Here is a 19,086-nt window from a genome sequence, read left to right as displayed (position 1 = left end):
CTTTAAAAAAAACCCCACATCATACAAGTATCCGACAATTTCCGTGATATACAATACAATTCAAAAATGCAATAACAGAAATATTATTTCAGTTGTTGATCCTGAACTTAATTTAAACCTAAAATGTCAATTAGTTATTAATATTATTGACACTTTCCTGTAACTTTTAAGCAATCCTATTGGCTCCTAAAGCTGATCTCACATTGAAAACGTTTGTACATTCAACTTATTAATCATTTGAATGTTTTTTTTCGAGATAGTATTTCATTTGTTTACTTCTTCTGCGTTATATGAGCACTAGTGTGTTCTAAACTTAAACTGCCTCTTCATTTTGAATAACACTGCGTTATTCACTTATAAAAGGAAATCAGTGATAACAAGTTTAGGAACTTGAAATGCTTGAATAACGATTTATAAATGAAGAGTTATTTCATGAGCCTTAAAATGAACGGAACTTACTGTATCCTCTGGTCGTTTCTTCTGTATGGGATTTGTTCTATTGGTATGTCTGACGGTTGTCCCGATCGTTGTTCTTGCTATGGGGGAACGTGTAAATTTGTGGACTGCGTTGCAGGACGTCTTGAAAACGTTCCGACGGGGATACCCAATGATACATGCGAACTGTAAGTCATTGCCGTATTTACTTTACACTTATACTACATGTAAAACTGATGGCGATGATGATAACTAATTACTTGAATCACGTCAAAAATAAAAAAAATTAACCAATTACTAATATGAAACTGAAACACAATGCCTCTGTAAATTCATAAAATTAACGTTTACTTCATAATTATTCATTATAACATATTTTTATCTACCGTGTATGATTTCCTCCATTTCTTACGGAAACTTTTAGTTGATTCACAACTTTATAGAAACAGCCAGTCTAAGGTCTACACGCCCTGTTTATCGATTGGTAAAAACCTACAGCGACCTAAGAAAAATTCAGGGACTGCATGAAATGTTGATAATTATGTTAGACTCGAGTCCATATAAACGATTTAGCTGTTTCATTTAGCTTATGTATTGATATACATTAACAGATATTTTGTGAATTTTAGTCATTTTTTACAATCAATTTAATAATTTGTTAAAAGAAAGAATGATGTAAATATAAACAATAAAATATTTTGGTTATGAAAATTGTGGAAAGAGTTTCAAAACCCACTAACGCGGGTTATATATTTTTCTGCAATGTCGCCACCTTTATGTAATGTATGAATCACAAAAGAAAATATTTGACTGTAAGAATTATATAAATTATTAATTCCTATTCATAACCCCGCCCGGTTAATTAATGTTATATATAATCAATTTTGTATTGGTATTTAAATCATTCTCAAAACCAAAAAAGTGAGAAAATTGGCAACATCCTTCCTAAAATTCCGTCTTATCTTAATAAATGTATTATAATTGTTTTAAGTGGGACATACAACATAAATCTCTCTGTTCTTCGGTCAATATTTTCAAACACTAATTTTCAAATTGCTAACGCTGAATTTCTATCATTGTTCTGTTTAGTTTACATGTGTACAAAAAATAAAAGAGAGAGTTTGAAAACTGCGAAATGTACTTCTCGCAATATTACGCTGATATTAATTCCTTATGTTTTATTTGGAATCTACAGAAAGTCCTGTGTTTAAGCATTATGGGATATTTAGTATAGTGCAAGCTGCAGAAATTCTACCCATACATGTATTTGTAGTTAAATAATGTTTTTCTTCATTTTTGAGATGGTTCACGGTTTTTTAATGTCATTTTTTCATTTATATCAAACTACAAACTAATTGCAGTCGCGATCATAATTTAAACGCAACTTCTCATAAAAATATTCGTCAGCCATTTGCAGTTTGTTATAATTTAGCCGGATCATAGCGATGTTTGCAATAATGTTCTTTGTATAAGGCAAGTATTTCAATGACTCGAGTATTTAAAATGCGGTCCTAAATCCTGGAATTCACAAGCGCACTAGAGAATATTTTTAATTAGGGATAAATATGGTCAATGCGCAGTTTTAAATCAGGTGCTCGTGGGCCTGAGAATCAATGAATTACATTGAAATAGTTTCTTACACAAAAAATGTGATGATAGCAGGGTAGCAGAAAACGTACAGAAGCAGGGTGGATGAATAAAGCAGTATATAAGTCAAATATATGAAAAATTAGGCAATTGGAGTCTCTTTGTTGAATTCAGGTTGAAGTCAGTAGTCAAGAACAAAAGACAAGGTGAATTAAAGCTCGGAATATGCGGTTAACAAGCACGATACGTTAAACACGTGAATTGAACTATAATTATTTAAAAACAAATAATCGACTTCGTAAAACATCGTGTGACATTGTATAGTAAAATGTATTTAAGCCATGATAAAGTAAGCGATCTTAAATAGATAGAATTGTATTGTTTTGTTTGTACTAATAGTATTCAAGTTCTCATATAATATAACACATCGTGATGCACTGGATATTCAGCATAGTTTAAAATGACAGGAGGTGATAACGAACAATATTTTGCAAGAGGGCCAGGGAAACATTTTTGGTTATAACAGCAACATACATGACTAGTTTCAGACGGCAATCAAACGAATGGTGTTATAAACTTATTCCTCGACTATTGTCTCCTACAAAGGTACGCTTAAAGACACAACAGAGTATTAATCTTTAAATGCATGAATGTTTTTGCGGATTGATTGTTCAATAAAACCACTAAATTTTACAGAGAGCCTATAATGCAAGTGCTTTTGTATAGAAAAGTGCATTTGAGGCTTTTGGGATATATAGGACTCGGATTTCAGTGAGTTTCCCCTCTAAACTCTGGGCTTGAGGGTTTTAGTGATATCTAATTGACTAACTTGATCCCCGGGCAAGCGTTTTAGATCGTCTCTCCTAGGGGTGTTATCTCTTTATAATTGCTTTATACAAGAGGGGGCATACTAAAGATACAATCACACCATTCGATTTCCTTAATCATACGTACACGTGTCACTTGCATACATACAATGTACATAGATACATAGCCATTATTATTTGCTAATAAAAATAGAAAGAAATGCGTGCAAATGAAAACAAACGCATTGACAAAAACAAGTCTTCCAAAAGACGTCTAAAGGCATGATTAGGTGAGGTGTGAAGAGTATTGAGAAGAACAACATTATTTGCGTATCTAATTTAGTAAATGAAAAAGAAAAGGGCAGACCAGTTTATAAACTTAACGGGTAATTTTGTAAAGAAAAATTCATTTGATGGTATTTGGGGATTAAAATAAGATGGATTCCTCTGGTGTCTGACCATTAACTCCGGGTCATTTATTTCCAGGCAGGCGGCACTTCCCTTGATCTTGCCGACGTATACATTCTATGTATTATTAGATTGTGATCAGCAAAATGTTATTGCTGTATTATCAACAAACCTTAAATCATATCATTTGCTGCTTATTGTTGGTGTATCTAGGATAAAAGATAATCCATATAACTGATTAATCAAACAAGATGTACTGACTCTGATTAGTAAAATTTATTGAAACTACCGTTTTCAAAAAAAACATGTATTCTGTTCATTATCAATTGAGCAATTTCACTTTATTTCTGTTAGGCATTTCCTTAATTGTACACATCACACAAAATCAGGAGAAAGCCTGCGGCATTTTGAGAATTTCCCTACAGGTGTTATAACATGTAGGTTTGCTTCATCAGAAAAGATGTTATTATCAACAAGCGCATGATTTCTTGAAAACAGTAGTAATCTTCAGAAACGTAGAATAATGTTAGGATCCATTGTTTTCATATACATTCAACATGTATACGGTTCATTTGGCCCAGTTTAGATTTTCTAAAATTCACAGTCAATAAATCTGTTATGGACTTTTCTTTTTATAAACAATATTAAAGAGACTTTCAATTGTAAATTTTGTAATTATTGTTCTTTATATGTTTTGATTTTTAGGGAATTATTGCTTTGCTCAGGTCTGAATAAGAGCTAGAGTTTTCTAAATAAAGAGCGCTGAATTAAGTCCATTATAAGCCATGCTTATTTAGCCTGAATAAGGCTGCGACTACTAACTTAAAACTTCTTAGCCAAAATAAGGCTTCAGTTATTTTACATCTCTCATTGATTCTGTGCTGACGCATTTTACCATTTTGATATACTACCAATAAATTCATATACCATAACTTTTTTTCCTTCAAACAAAACCCCATAACAAATCTCTTGACTCAAAAATTAGATATGCCCTAACTATATTTCAATAACGTTGATGAACAATTGGAATTTTTCATCCGTCAGTTAAGTCTTATAGATGAGTTTTTAAGGACATATACGGTAAAAAGTTGAAAACGGAATTTTTCTCTATGAACTGCGCAATGCGCCGAAGATAAAAAAAAGGTATAAGGAAATGATTGTGCTTCCTTATAAATGTTAATTTTTGGCATAGTCAGGGACGTAACTCTACACTTGGTAAGGGATCTTATTTCTATGTGTCTGACAATGTGTCATTGCCAAGTGTATATTATAGATGTATAAAACTTCTCTTCTTTTCCAATCACTCACTGTGACGGAAAACGTGATTTTTAGTTTTATTTTTTCATTTGCAAATTCTGTTTACAAACTTCTTTTATCAATCCCATACAAGATAAATGCAACTATAAATATCCCATGTTGATTTCAATAATCATCCATCATCGCAGACTCGCCGTTACCTTCCTGGTCTTCTATGTAATGCAGTTCATAATCTTTGTATATGAACAGAGACTGGTATATTGAAAATGTTTTTTAATGGTTTTAGAACGGATATTTTAGATAATTTAGTAATGAAGGTGTAGTTTGTAAAAGATATTTTTTCACTGATATAAGCACTACACAATACACTCAAAGCATCGTTTTCATATATATAAAAAAAAACCGGTTTTAAATCATACATTTCAATCAAAAAATGTACACAAAGTTTAACATAACGACCATTTTTGAGGGTTTTTCTTTATAATCCAAAAATTAACTTTTGTTGTTTTAATAATCATATTTATGAGACTTAATTCATTTAGGATAATTAAAAAAATACATATTTTTAGAAATGTGACATAGATGTTGTTCAATGAAAACTGTCGTGTAACCTAAATGTTGCAACGTTAATAGCGAGCGCAGCTCTAAGAACCAGTGTGCGCGGGAAAAAAAAACGAGCTAAACTAACAGTTCATCAAACAATTTTTTTGTCTACGTCCCATAATGCTCTCTAATTTTTTCACCCGCGGTGCTATGCCAAAAAATGGCTGACATTTAACTCGTAATTTACGATGTCTTGAGGTTTAAAGACACGTTCTGAGTACTGCACAAGCTTTGGCAAAACCCAAGAAATTTGTTGCATGCTTCCATACCTTCGTATTGAGTTGAGATACGTAAACAAAGACGAAAAAAGTTATGGATGACGTCACAGTGTTCTCGCTCTATATTTCCCGCGATAAACTAGATCGAGGTGGATCAAACATCTGTAATGCGTGTACTACACATAGGTAACAATTTCATATAGACTGCGATATCTGCCTCAGCAATCTAATAGAAATTATACGTTCTGAATCTGCCACCGCTTCTCAAAATGTAGCGGATTCAGAACGTCTAATTTTAATTAGATTGCCTGCCTTAGATGATGTTTTTAATTTTTTGAGGAGTTGATTCTAATCAACTCTCCTATGCAGTTATTCTGGCAAACCGAACGTGAAACAGTGTTTGGACCTAAGCACAAATCATCACCGCTGACATGACGTAGATCTTGTAAACAATAGATAAATTCGGTGTAATGTATGTTGTACCATTGCTTATTAAACGAAAAGTATCTATAAATACCTTGCAAATACTCAGATTTTATATAGTACGAACAATTTAATTGTTTTTTGTAGTTGTATGTATTCCTACGCTAGAGTTCAATATAGTCTCGTTCAACCAGACGCTCGGCTGTCTCCGTAAATCTCCGACAAGCAGAGTGTCTCTCTTGGTAGTCAGGGATTAACGGAGACAGAAAAGCGTCTGGTTGAACGAGACTTGAGTTCGATATTGCTTGGATCTAGACGTGTATAATTTTTAGAAACGTTTCGATTACTGATACACAGTTTGATGGAATTAATTATATCTTAAATTATTACACAATATGATTCATTTGAGGTTTTCTAGAAATTCTTGTCGGAAAAATTGGAGAATTCATATCATAAAAAAATGCATAACATATTGTTGATTTTACAATTGATAATTATCAATAAAATTAACTCCCGACAGTACTTCAGTACTTTGATTTTTGGAGGGGGGGGGGGTTGATAGAGAGATTAAATATATGCTAGCAAAAGTCATACTAGTACTTTACTGTCATATCAATCCAATTTTATGCCAATTGTGCATGCATGTTCAGTAAACATATGTAGGGAATATAAGAAAAAAAAGTCATTTTGAACTAAATAAAAAAGAACAAAGAGAAAAAATAAACAGTTGAAAAATATATAGAGATAAACCATCAAATTGGAAAATGGGAAATTACACACCTACGATTAATTAAACAGGGACTGGGGCAAGGATACAACGTATGTAATTAGTATAAACATACATAAACAAATAAAAAAAAAATTATGAACCAGGAAGAAAAAGATAAAATTCTGAAAATAACAAGGTACCAAAAAATTATATTGTATTTATCTTTAACAGTTTTGACCAAATCAAACACAAATTACGTTTTGACAGTCTGATCAATTCTCTCCAATAGTAAAGAGCGGTTTTAGGTGGAAGCAAATCTATGTATTTATAAGAATTTTTAGAAATCTTATAATTCCATCTCTCTCTCTCTCTCCTCTCTCTCTCTCTCAATTTGTTTTATAGTTGATAACTAAATAGCATGACAATGATGCAAGGTATGTGTAGACCTTGCTAGCTGCGCTCGCCACAACGGTGCACCGTAAAACATATTATGAAAAATAAAATTAAACCATTTTATTATGTAGCGTTCCTTTTGTGTGTCTAGATATAAACACGGAAAATTAACTTTAACTGGAATATGTAACAAATCCTGATGAAATGGCAGATGTACTATTCATGTAACTATATAAATGCTTTTATTGAAAAATCACACATAAATTTAAAAAGTGAAACATTATTACTTATCATGATAAGTAATAAGACATACAGCAAATTATCATAATTAATACATTGATTAATAATTAAATAACAAAATAAATTAAGTTTACTCAATATCATTCATTTACAATAATTTAAAGAATTATACATTCTGTACATTCCTACTCATGTGTCATGATTGCGTATAACGTGAGATATTCAGAATAATCATGAGCAGATACAAAATTTAAGGTTGAATCGATCAGCTCCGTTTTGTGATGTACATTTTTTGGAATAAACAATAAAATAAACAATATCTCTATCCATGTATTCTTCCAAGAACGATCTTTATGTCCATTTATAACATCATAGCATTATAGGTTAAAACCAAAATATTCAGTTAACCTTTGAAATACAGTGTCGGTCAAAACTGTAATTTAAGTGAATATGAATGCTCTTTCATATTTATGCATATCTGAATGTAACCAATATTACTTTCAAACCATTGTGCTATTATTATTGTTGTAAAAATAATGCTAACAGTAAGAGTGTATCTACATGTAAGCTACATACAAACAATTATAGTTGTTCAATAAGGACAACGTTTACTCAGGGGCGACAATTATTAATTATACGTTTAATCATTATAACTGATTTGTCTTTTGAACCCTTTTAATCATGATGACATATTATTTAATAGACACATTTGATCTTGGTGAGTACCAGTACCAGTCTGTGTGTCCCACAAAAGACTCAATGTGCACACAACTCTTCCTCATCGTCCATAGAACTTAATTGGAAATTTCCAGTTCGTGACAATTCCATGAGAGACTAGTAGTATTATGTACATAAAAACCACTTATAATGACACTTGAGATACCGACTGAAGTTAGCTTTGCAAAATATATAACAAAGAAACATTAATTGCACGAATTGATGTTTTTCCTCATGATATGCTAGTTTTTTAACTTTATAAATCTGAAGGTGTGTACAGGCAGCATAACAAAAATATAACACTATGTTTAAAAAAAATAGGATTGTACAGGAATCAATAAAAAAATTAATACGGAACATGTAACACAAAATTCTATCAGAGGATACACTGGACAATCTTACAAAAGGTCAGGTTCACTCAATGTAACTGTAAAACTATGCGTAAATGATATATATCTTGGTTACCAACAAATGGTTACCTTTTGTAGTGTTAATCTCGGTAAACAAACTTTATTTTTTCAATGGCACATAAAATGTAAAATGGTTTATTCTGTTTTATTGTTGGTATTTCCATGCTTCAAAAATTGAAAGGTTTTTAATTTCAACAAATTATAAACAACCAATCAAGTAAGGACATTTACCGGATTGTGAACGTCATCTTCGAATCTACTTACACCGTCAACATCATGACAATAGTCAAATCAAAGAATAGGAGTGATTTTCTGTAGTTCATCTCAAAGCAGAAGGACTGCATTTACTTATTAAGACATTGGTTTCTTATTTTTGGATATCGTTAGTTCTACATGTGTATAATACACCAAGCAGTGAAGGCAAACTGAATACTGCGTTAGCGCGGTATGATAATTTGTCTGCACGGCCTGGCATGTTATAGGACCGACGATATCAAAAAATAAGAATATAATGCTAATATTTACATTCTTGCCATACTCGCAAAATTAATGTGAAATGTACCTCAAAATCACTCAATTATCTTGTGGTTAAGTTTAAATCAATTGAAGAGCTACTGTAACAGCCAAAACCATGAACTTCGATTTCCACTTGTGACGTTCAACTTTAACAGCGTTCAACGTTTGTTACGTCAATATAAAACTCATCAAAATAATGAAAAATTAACTAATCTAACCTTATTTGAGGTCATATAATAAGGTTTTGTCCACTTATTAAAGCAAATAAAAACATATAACATATAACAACCTTTGGTATATCGTGAATTATCGTTTTATAGAAGAAATACTTGAATACTTTTATAATGTTACCATGGAAATCGTTAAAGATTATTGAAATAGTTTCGTTACGTTTTTTTAAAACCGAATTGGGTAACTATTTAATTTTTACAACGCTACCAGTGTCCATGCAATACGAGTTTTATTAATGAAAAATGACATCTGTTGCTATGGTTACAAGGCCAAGCGATGCGAAAAATTAAAAAAAGAATAGAGTTGTTTAAATATGCTGTTATTCCTTATTTAGTAGACTTTTAGCATTTTTTCTGATGATACCTGTTAAAATGTACCTCAATTTCATAATATACCACAAAAGATTTGATATGCAACACAGATGTTTTGTTGCTATGGAAATTAAAGTACCATAGAAACATTCAATTTGTTTTGTTTTGTAGAAAGCTCATAGCAATGGCAATCATTTAAAGGAATTCTTTTAAAGTTGCACTTAGGTTAAGGACATACTTGTTTTTTTTTCTCAACAATTATTATCATCTTATCATATTTATAATTGATTAATACCCAATCATAAATGCCTTAATTTTTTTTTAGAAATTGTCGTTATTTTGTAGCTTGTTATTATAGTAACAGTTCAAAATTTTTACTTTTTTTTCGTAATGGTGTTTACATTTAAATTTCAAATTAAAGGAAATAAAGGAAATAAGAATTTGAATGCCATTTATACACCTTTACCTTCGGTTACCATGGCAGCGGGATCACTTAACAACAAATAAATGGTGTTAAGTTTTTGTTTTTGCACATCAAATTCTTTTTCAAACTGTAAAGTATGAAGAAAATCCGTGACTATGTATGGTCATCGAATTTTGATTCAACTAATATCATCATTTCATGTTGTTGAAAATGTATTTATTGCATTGCTATCTATGGTGAAAAAAATTGTACTAGAACAGAGTCCAAAGATTATTTTGCATAGTATTATTCTTATCATAGGAAATATCATGCATAACATGTAAAAATCATAACAATTCAGGGTTGATTCGTCGTGTAGAAAATGGTTCATTGAGTATCAAAGTGTGGCTTAACATTATTCGCAATTGCAATCACTTTCCCAATAGACTGGGTCATTTACGTAACTGGAAATATTTAAGAGAAAAGAAAATGAAAAGAATAGAAACTTTTTAGGCTTGTATTATTATACAGATCCCTTATTATACGCGCACAGTTTGTATAGTTCAGCTGTGGCTCTTGAAGTTGAATAAAACCTAAAATGTCGATTAATAGTTTACATAACTGACTCCTTCCTGTTATTTTAAAGCAATCCTATTGGCTCCGAAAGCTGATCTCACATTGAAAACGTTTATACATTAAAATTACCCAATCATTTTAATGTTATCGTATCGAGATTGTATTTCATTTGTTTACATTTTGTAGTTATATGATCACTAGTATATTCGATAATTAAACTGCATCTTCGCTTTAAAAACACTGCGCATATTCACTATAGAAAAGGAAATCAGCGATAACACGTTTTGGAACTTGAAATACTAGTATAACGATTTAGCAAGAAAGAGTTATTCTATAAGCCTTAAAATGAATGGAACTTATTGTATCGTCTGGTCGTTTCTTCTATATGGGTTGTGTTTTATTGGTATGACTGATGGTTGTCCCGCTGACTGTTCTTGCGGTGGGGATACGTGTAAATATATGTATTGCGACAATCGAGGCCTGGAAAACGTTCCCACGGGGATACCTAATGATACATGCGAACTGTTAGTCATTTTCATATTTATTGTATACTTCTACTACATGTAGAACTGAAAACGATAATGCTTACTAATTAAGTGATTTACCTTACAAATATAAAATTAACTAATTACCAATAAGTTACTGAAACACAATACCTCTGTAAATTTATAAAATTGATTTTCACCTCTTTATCATTCATTATACTAAATGATATACCGCGCAAGCGCGAGAATTAACACTTTATACATTAATAAAATGCAATGCTTAATATATTGAACCATTTTTTCTGTCAATTGTTGTGCATATACTGTGTCCGAATTCTCTCCAAATTGCTTTTTTGACCTATTGTTTAAAATTTAAATTAAAAACCCCAATGCTTGGCTGGATTTTTAAGGAAGCGGGCATGTATGAAAAATCTAAACCGAAATGCATGATATATACATTTTTTTAAATTAATAAATAACATTTTTTTTTTTGAAACCAGTGAGTTAGTATTAAGTGCGACGTATCTCTAGATTTTATTTTTTAAGTTGAATTTGACTTTGATTTTTATCAATGTCCTCAATAAAAATTTGAGATAAAAGACTGTTTTGAAAAAAACAATGGGAGGGGGTCCCCCACAATTCAAACTCGTCGTTTTATGCATGATTTATTTATTAATATAGACGTAGAACAGAATCTGTTCATTGTTTACAAATTAATTTCTAAGGGTTTTTTTCGTATATTATAAACCAAAGTTGTTGGTTTCAAAGAATTTGCCCAAAAGTTAACCGCCGTACACTCTCTGCCATGATGTTTAGTCAACCCGTGTTCCTCGGCACCCCGTTCTGGAAAGGACTTTCAATCAAAACTAAAATCTAGTTTAAATAAATAGTTTGATAAAAACTAAAATCGCATTTAATTGTTCCATTTTATTTCTTATCTGTTATTGTAATAAAGTATCTAATCCAAGGTATTTGCCCGCTATGCATGATGAACTCGTCCTACACTTTTCGTTAATTATTAACCTGCGTTCTTGTTACCCTGTTCTGCAAAGTTCTTTCCCATTCTCTCACCAAAGGTCGTGCTTCGCAAACGAATGAGTTTTCTCTATCCAAACTAAAATCGCGTATTCAAGAAACAAATGGCCTTATTTTATTTATTCATTAGATGTGTCAACTCTTAACTTTTATAGTTTTGGCAAAATGTTTTAATTTTTTAGTATAGATTATTATAATTTTAAATAAAGTCTTCCCATCATAGCCCTGTCCGGTCCATGTAACCCATTCTTAATTGATATTCAAATCTTTTTTCTTGAAAAATGTGAGGAAATGTAATTATATTTTCCTTTTGGTCTCTTCTTAATAAGTCGCACCTGTCTTAAATGATCATTTGTGGTAGAATGAATAAAAACTGCCACCTAAGACAGGTGGACTCTTATTCCAAGTTTCAAATCACTGAAGAAAAATCTTCATTTTCATTCTATGTTCATTTTAAACATAGTTTCGACACATTCAACAAATTAAGAAGTTATAAGTCTCATAAAATCATTTTATTTAAACAGATTTCTGAAAAAAGTCTTATTTTTTTTCTATGTTTTATTAAAGTTTTATTCATTTTCCTCATATATATATTTTTTTATTTTATTTTGTGTTGTGGAGATAACTCATATGTTATATTTACAAATTATTGTCACACAAAATCATGACACAATCTCCAATATTTTAAATGAGGACATGCATTGTTTACCAAGCTCTACATCCATGGTCCTATTTTCTAACTTGAAAGATTTCATTCTATTTCTATTCACATAAATTTATTCAGAATGCGTGAATTTTACTCAGAAATGAATAATACTAGCAATAGGGCCTATATACATGTTGAGCACAAGACTATAAACAACAAAAAACAATGGTCACTGGTCGTGTTAGATAGGCGGCCGCTGAAATGAGTTAATATACAGTGAAACACTAAACGGGTGGAATTGAAACTGGCAGTTCATAGGAAGTGGCCGGTGATTAAAGGTGGCCGTATCAGCAGGTGCGACTGTATGAAAATCGTTTTAAAGTTCCTAAATAACTTGAAACAGTTTCTCAACTCTGAGGAAAACGAGCAGATAACAGGATAGCGGATAGGAAATAGAAGCAGAAAGGATACATAATGAAATATTATATATATGTCAAATAGGCGAAAAATACGCAATTTGATGAAACAAAGTATGAGTGTCTCAAATTTAATTCAGGAGATAAGAACAAAAGACCTATCGGATAAGAACTCGGGATCTGCGGTTCACAAGTGCGATACTTTAACCACGTGATAATTTGAAAAAAGAAATCGATATTAACAGTTTCATAAAGCAGGTATATGTCAATTTGAGAGTTATTGCAATGTTTGTGCTTATTATATGTATATATCTATGCATATCGTTCCCGATCCTCTCAATTTGTCGTTTAACTGCTTTCCACCTGTATTTCAAACGACCTTGTAGTGACTGACCAGTGTGCTAGTTTCCCTTCGTCATCAAAAGCAAGAGGTTTTTTTTATCTTGCCTAGATGGCGCAGTGGTTAGCGCGGTGGCCGCTCACTGCTAGGAGAATGGGTTCCAGAGTTCAAGTGATATATCTAAAAAAGAACTCATCGCTTTCTCAACTAACTTGATAAACAGTTTCTAGATGAGAATTTTTTTCTTTTCTCACAAGACAATTTCGACAATTTACACAGAAAAAAATTCGGGAGGTTAGAATTATCTTAATATGACATATTTTTTCAAAGTGCGTTAAGAGTGTCGATACTGAAAAATGTTAATCGTCCTTCTTAACAAACATTTTTTTTCAAAGTGGATTAACTTGGTCCAAAATTTAGCGCACTTTAATTCTTTTTTTCAAAGTGCGTAATTTGTTTAAAGTGCGTTGCCATAGACTCTTGACATTATTTCCAGGATTTAAAGGTTTATTTCAGGTAACAAGCGACAGTTTTGGATAAAGTACCCGGATTAAGTAGCTGTCAATAATTTTTTGTAAATTTGAGAATTGCTGTACTTGAAGGGTTTTTAGTGTTGCTTAAATTCATGAAATGAGTTTTAATGATTATTATTACTTAGAGTGATGTCTTTTGTTAAATTGTAATGCAATATGTAGGCCCTTAAGTACATGAGAATCAGAAGTAAAATGCGAAACCTACGGCTATGACTGTTGTGTTGACGTTACATAGCGGTAAGTTTCTGACATGTCATGGTGCAACATGCACGCAGTACGGAATGTCAACCCTTTACAGATAATTGCCTGTAAAATAACCCCAACTGCAATACAAAAGTGGAATTCAGAATTGGTACAATATGGGGTAGAAATTCGTGTTTATGATGCATGCTTTTAATGTATGTTTTAAGACAACCAACGACTCATCTATTCAATGGTTACAATCCAGATTACTTCATAAAATTCTTCATGTAAATTACTATTTGAAAAAAATCAATGTTGTATCTTCTGATTGCTGTTCCTTCTGTGAACGTGATGTTGAGACAATCCAACTTGTTTTTGTAAGCTGTGAAAAAATATCAACAATTTGGAGCAACCATATTTACCAATATACTTCTATACGAATTGCTTTTAATGTTATCAATATTTTATTGGGTGAACTCCCATTGTCAAAAGACAATAAAGTTGTAAACTTTATAATTTTGTATACAAAACAATATTTATTTTGCTGTCTTAAAAAAGATATACTGCCTATCTATCAGGGCTGCTATTTTATCAATATAACAAATACAAAGTTGAAAAATATATGTCATGTTAGAAATTTCAAATGCAAAAGTTTACCAACAACTGGTATGTATTGAAACATATATTTGATACAATTCAGTTATTTTTTATTCTTTGTTTCTTCTTTGTTTATTATTAATATTAACTGTTTGCCTTTGTTAAACAAGCAACCACCGCCAAATCTGGATGAATGTGAGCACGAATGTGTGAGTGGATGAATTAAAAATGGTTTTGAATTATATTATTAAAATGTTTGTATGCATATGAAAAAAAAACAAAACAAAAAAAAAAAACCCTTTACAGATAATTAGCTGGGGGAGGTCTAAAAAGCTGAAAAATCACGGAAAATGGGCGAAATATCAAAGGGTCAAAATCTCAGAAAAACCAATATGTAGAACATTTTACAGGTTTTGACTGATAATTTTCTTCAGAAATTGGTTATTGGCTTTATAAGGAGTGAATAAAAGGTTTTAGTGCTGATTGGGAACTGAGGAAATTCTAGTTACAGAGTTCCAAAGACATACATTACCTGGCTACAATGAATTGTATAAAAAAACTGTCCCGTGCCACCTCAGTGATATATGATTAGACAACCTGACCCTTGGGCTTTTCAGATCTTCTAGTCCCCAGTTTATTGTTTTATACAAGAAAAGGCATGCTAAAGATTCAGCCTCGTACTTAACACTTACTCATTATTAAGATACTTCGAGGTATGCTACCACCCCAATCACTTGTTGGGTCACTATAACACCCCGTACAAAAGGCATTTCATTAATGGTTTACAGTGTTTTAATGTTCACAGCACACAACATCAGGAGAAAGTCTGCAGCATTTTGCATTTTTTTCCTACAGGTTTAATTAGGTTTGTTTCCTCAGAAAAGATTTTATCAACCAGCGCATGATGTCTTGAAAACAGTAGTAATTTTTAGAAACGTAGAATCCATTGTATTTCATATACATTCATATACATTCAACATGTATACGTATCATATACTATCATAACTTTCCTAGCCAGAATAAGGCTTCAGTTATTTTAAATCTTTCATTTGATGTTGTGCTGACGCATTTTACCATTTTGATAGACTTCCATTAAATTCATACACCATAACTTGTTTTCCTTCAAACAAAACGAACCCCGTAACAAATCTCTTGACTCAAAAATTAGATATGCCCTAACTATATTTCAGTTACGTTGATAAACAAATGGAATTTTTCATCCGTCAATTTCCTCTTATAAATGTTATGAAGGACACACACGGTAAGATGTTGAAAATTGAGGTGGCAGGGGACAGTTTTTTTATACAATTCATTGTAGCCAAGGGATGCATGTCTTCGGAACTCTGTAACTAGAAGTTCCTCTGTTCCCATTCAGCACAAATACCTTTAATTCACTCTTTATAAGGCCAATCACCAATTTCTGAAGAAAATTACTAATCAAAACCTGTAAAATTCTCTACATACTGGTTTTGATGAGATTTTGACCCTTTCATAATTTGCAAATTTTTCATGATTTTTCAGCTTTTTAGACCTCCCCCAGCTAATTCCCTGCAGAGGGTTGACCTTCCGTACCGCGTGCATGTTGCACTATCACATGTCAGAAACTTACTGGTGTATAGTTTACAATGTCCCATCCACCTACTTTTCGTGTTATTTTACCTCCCGTCTGTAACTTGCAATTTCACTGCGTAAAGTCAGCACAACAGTCATAGCCGCATTTTACTTCTGATTCTCATGTACCTAACATAAGGTGCCTACATATTGCATATCAATTTCAACAAGAGACACCCCTCTAACTAATGATAATCATTCATGAATTTTAGCAACACTCATAAGCCTTCAAGTACAGCAACTGTCAATTTTACAAAAATATTGACGGGTACTTTATTCGAAACTGTCCCTTGCTACCTGAATTTCTCTCCATGAACTGCGCATTGCGGCAAAGATATAACAAAGGTATAATGAAATGACTGTGCTTCCTAATAAATGTTTATGTTTGACATTTATGTGTGGTTGGTCTATGAGATCTAGTCAGGGCCTTAAGTCTACACCTGGAAGGGGTCTTATTTCTATATATCTAGCAATGTGTCATTTCCATGCGTATATTAGAGATGTTGATAACTTATTTTCATCTCCGATCACTCACAGTGATGGGAAACATTATTGTTATTTTTTTCTCATTTAAAATCTTTGTTTACATTCTTCCTTTATCAAACTCATTCATAATATTACGACTATAAATGGCCCGTGTTGATTTAAAAGACATCCATCGTTACCTTCCTGGTCTTCTATAAAATGCAGTTCATTATCTTTTTAAAAGTAATTTACGGTAAAATTAAACTCCTGCGGCGTTGGAAATAAGATGCCTTGAAATCGTAGATCAGACCGATTAATTTGTGTAATTATAAACATAATAACCCAGTCTAGTCAAAACAATGGTTACCTTTCTATTACGCATTGCATTGAATATATGTTTATTTCATTGTATGTTTAGCAAGGTTAATGGTAATTAGTTTGTAGTTCTAACATTGAAATAGCCAGAGGTATTATCCCGTTAGATATGGGTTTGCTCTTTTCCACCAGTATTTCTTTTCTGCTTTTTTTTTCCTTCGGGCCTAAAGTTGATTTTTACGCTAAATCAAGTCCATGGCGTTTTCAGACCACAAGAAATTTGTTTGACAATATTACGTAATCAATTTTTGATTAGTTTCTCAATACCGCCAATTATTGAAATTCATATTTGTATATCATAATTTAATACTATTTGAAAATTTATCATAATTACATCATATTAATATCAAATACATAATTGTGACATATCACAATTAAATTTCAATAGTAGTAATACGTAATATTATTTTATATAATTTAATATGATTGTATATAATGCGATACAATGTAATGTAACAATTAAGGAGGATGTGCGGATATCTTGTACATTTGAGGACAGGAAAGTAAACATTATTTGAACTGGTTTGTCTCTGCCCGAAACTGGCCTGAAATATTGTCAAAAGATTTAAAAGCAATAAATATGAAGTAATACATGCCATTTTGTTTGAAAAGTATGCATACAAGAAAAGGACGATGCCTTTTTAATCACTCAGAACAGCTGTTCAACTGCACAGGTACAGACTTATTTTGAAGATCTAAAAATTGGTGTTCTCTCTACAGCCACTTGTTGAAAAATAGTTTGAATTTTGCTCATTTGAGTTGTAACTTTGCCTCAAAAGAGATTACCCTATTTTTATAAATCGACAGGGGATTTTTTTGAGAACCAAAAAAGAAACAGTCTATACATGTACGTAAACCTCATGTGTCTATGGATACACATTGACGTTATATTTTCATAGAAAAAAAATAAATGTCAATTGAAAACAACCCGTTTGGAATTTCTTATACATCTCTGTATATGTCCCATGTTTATTTTATGGGGATATTTTAGTTCTATCAATATACAATAAAGTATATTCTTTTAGAAGTGGGATAGGGGTTCACAAAAGGGACTGTCTTAAATTGAAAAAAAAAATAATCATATTCTAATGAAAATATATCTGCAATTACATTGATAGACACATACAAATAAATCGCGTGGTTTTTTAGGCCCATATCAAGAATAGGGTACCTTACTTTGAGATAAAGTTACAACTTTAATAGGTTGTAGAGAGAACACCAATGAATCCCCATCATATTTTTTTCAGATTTTGAAATCTTCAAAATGAGTCTGTACCTGCGCAGTTCGACAGCTGTGTTGAGTGATTAAAAAGGCATTGTTTTGTTCTTGCATGCATATTTTTCAAACAAAATTACATGTTGAACTTCGCATTTATTGCATTTTTATCTTTTGGTGTCATATTTGACCAGTTTCGGACAGAAACAAGCCATTTCAAGAAAGATTTACATTCTTATCCTCAATTGTACAAGATGGCCGCATATCCCTCTTTAAGTCACGCTTGTGGCAAAGAGCAACATATACCATGCCTTCTTTTGTTTATTTATTATGAATCGAAAGATGAAGGTGATGGTCGTACGTGAAGCAAAATACAAATGTTATAGTCTCTTCATACGGAAATTAATTATGGGTAAGAAATTTTAAGTTTACCTTAAATATTTTATATAAATTGATTTTATAATTTTCCGGATTACGAATTATTGCACTTTTCAATGTGTATTATTGAGACGTAGAGAGTGCTATCTTTGGTCACGTAATGTTGGTCTCATCATTTGACCAATGAAATTAAACGCGGTAATTCTAGCGACTCTCTTTAATTAGAAAGACGCCCTGAATCATTTCCCTGCGCCCGGGTAACACGTGAGCTGACCGATTATGTTCTTCGGACCATTTTTATTAGTATATTATTTTATATTATTTTGTTTTATTTTTCTTTCTTCCTTCTGTTATATACATGTATATACATTTTTTAAATATATTAGCGCATCTTCAGACCACAAGGAATTTGTTTGACGATATTACTTAACCAATTTTCAATTTAAATTTCTCATTACAGCCATTTTATAAAATCCATATTTGTATATCATTCTTCATTGCTATTTGGAAATGTATCATAATTACATCATATTGATATCAAATGTATAATTGTGACATAATTC

This window comes from Crassostrea angulata, chromosome 4, assembly GCF_025612915.1.
Source record: "Crassostrea angulata isolate pt1a10 chromosome 4, ASM2561291v2, whole genome shotgun sequence".
In the NCBI taxonomy this organism is placed as follows: Eukaryota; Metazoa; Mollusca; class Bivalvia; order Ostreida; family Ostreidae; genus Magallana; species Magallana angulata.
The sequence above is the reverse complement of the archived record's forward strand: the minus strand, read 5'-3'. Positions refer to the sequence as shown.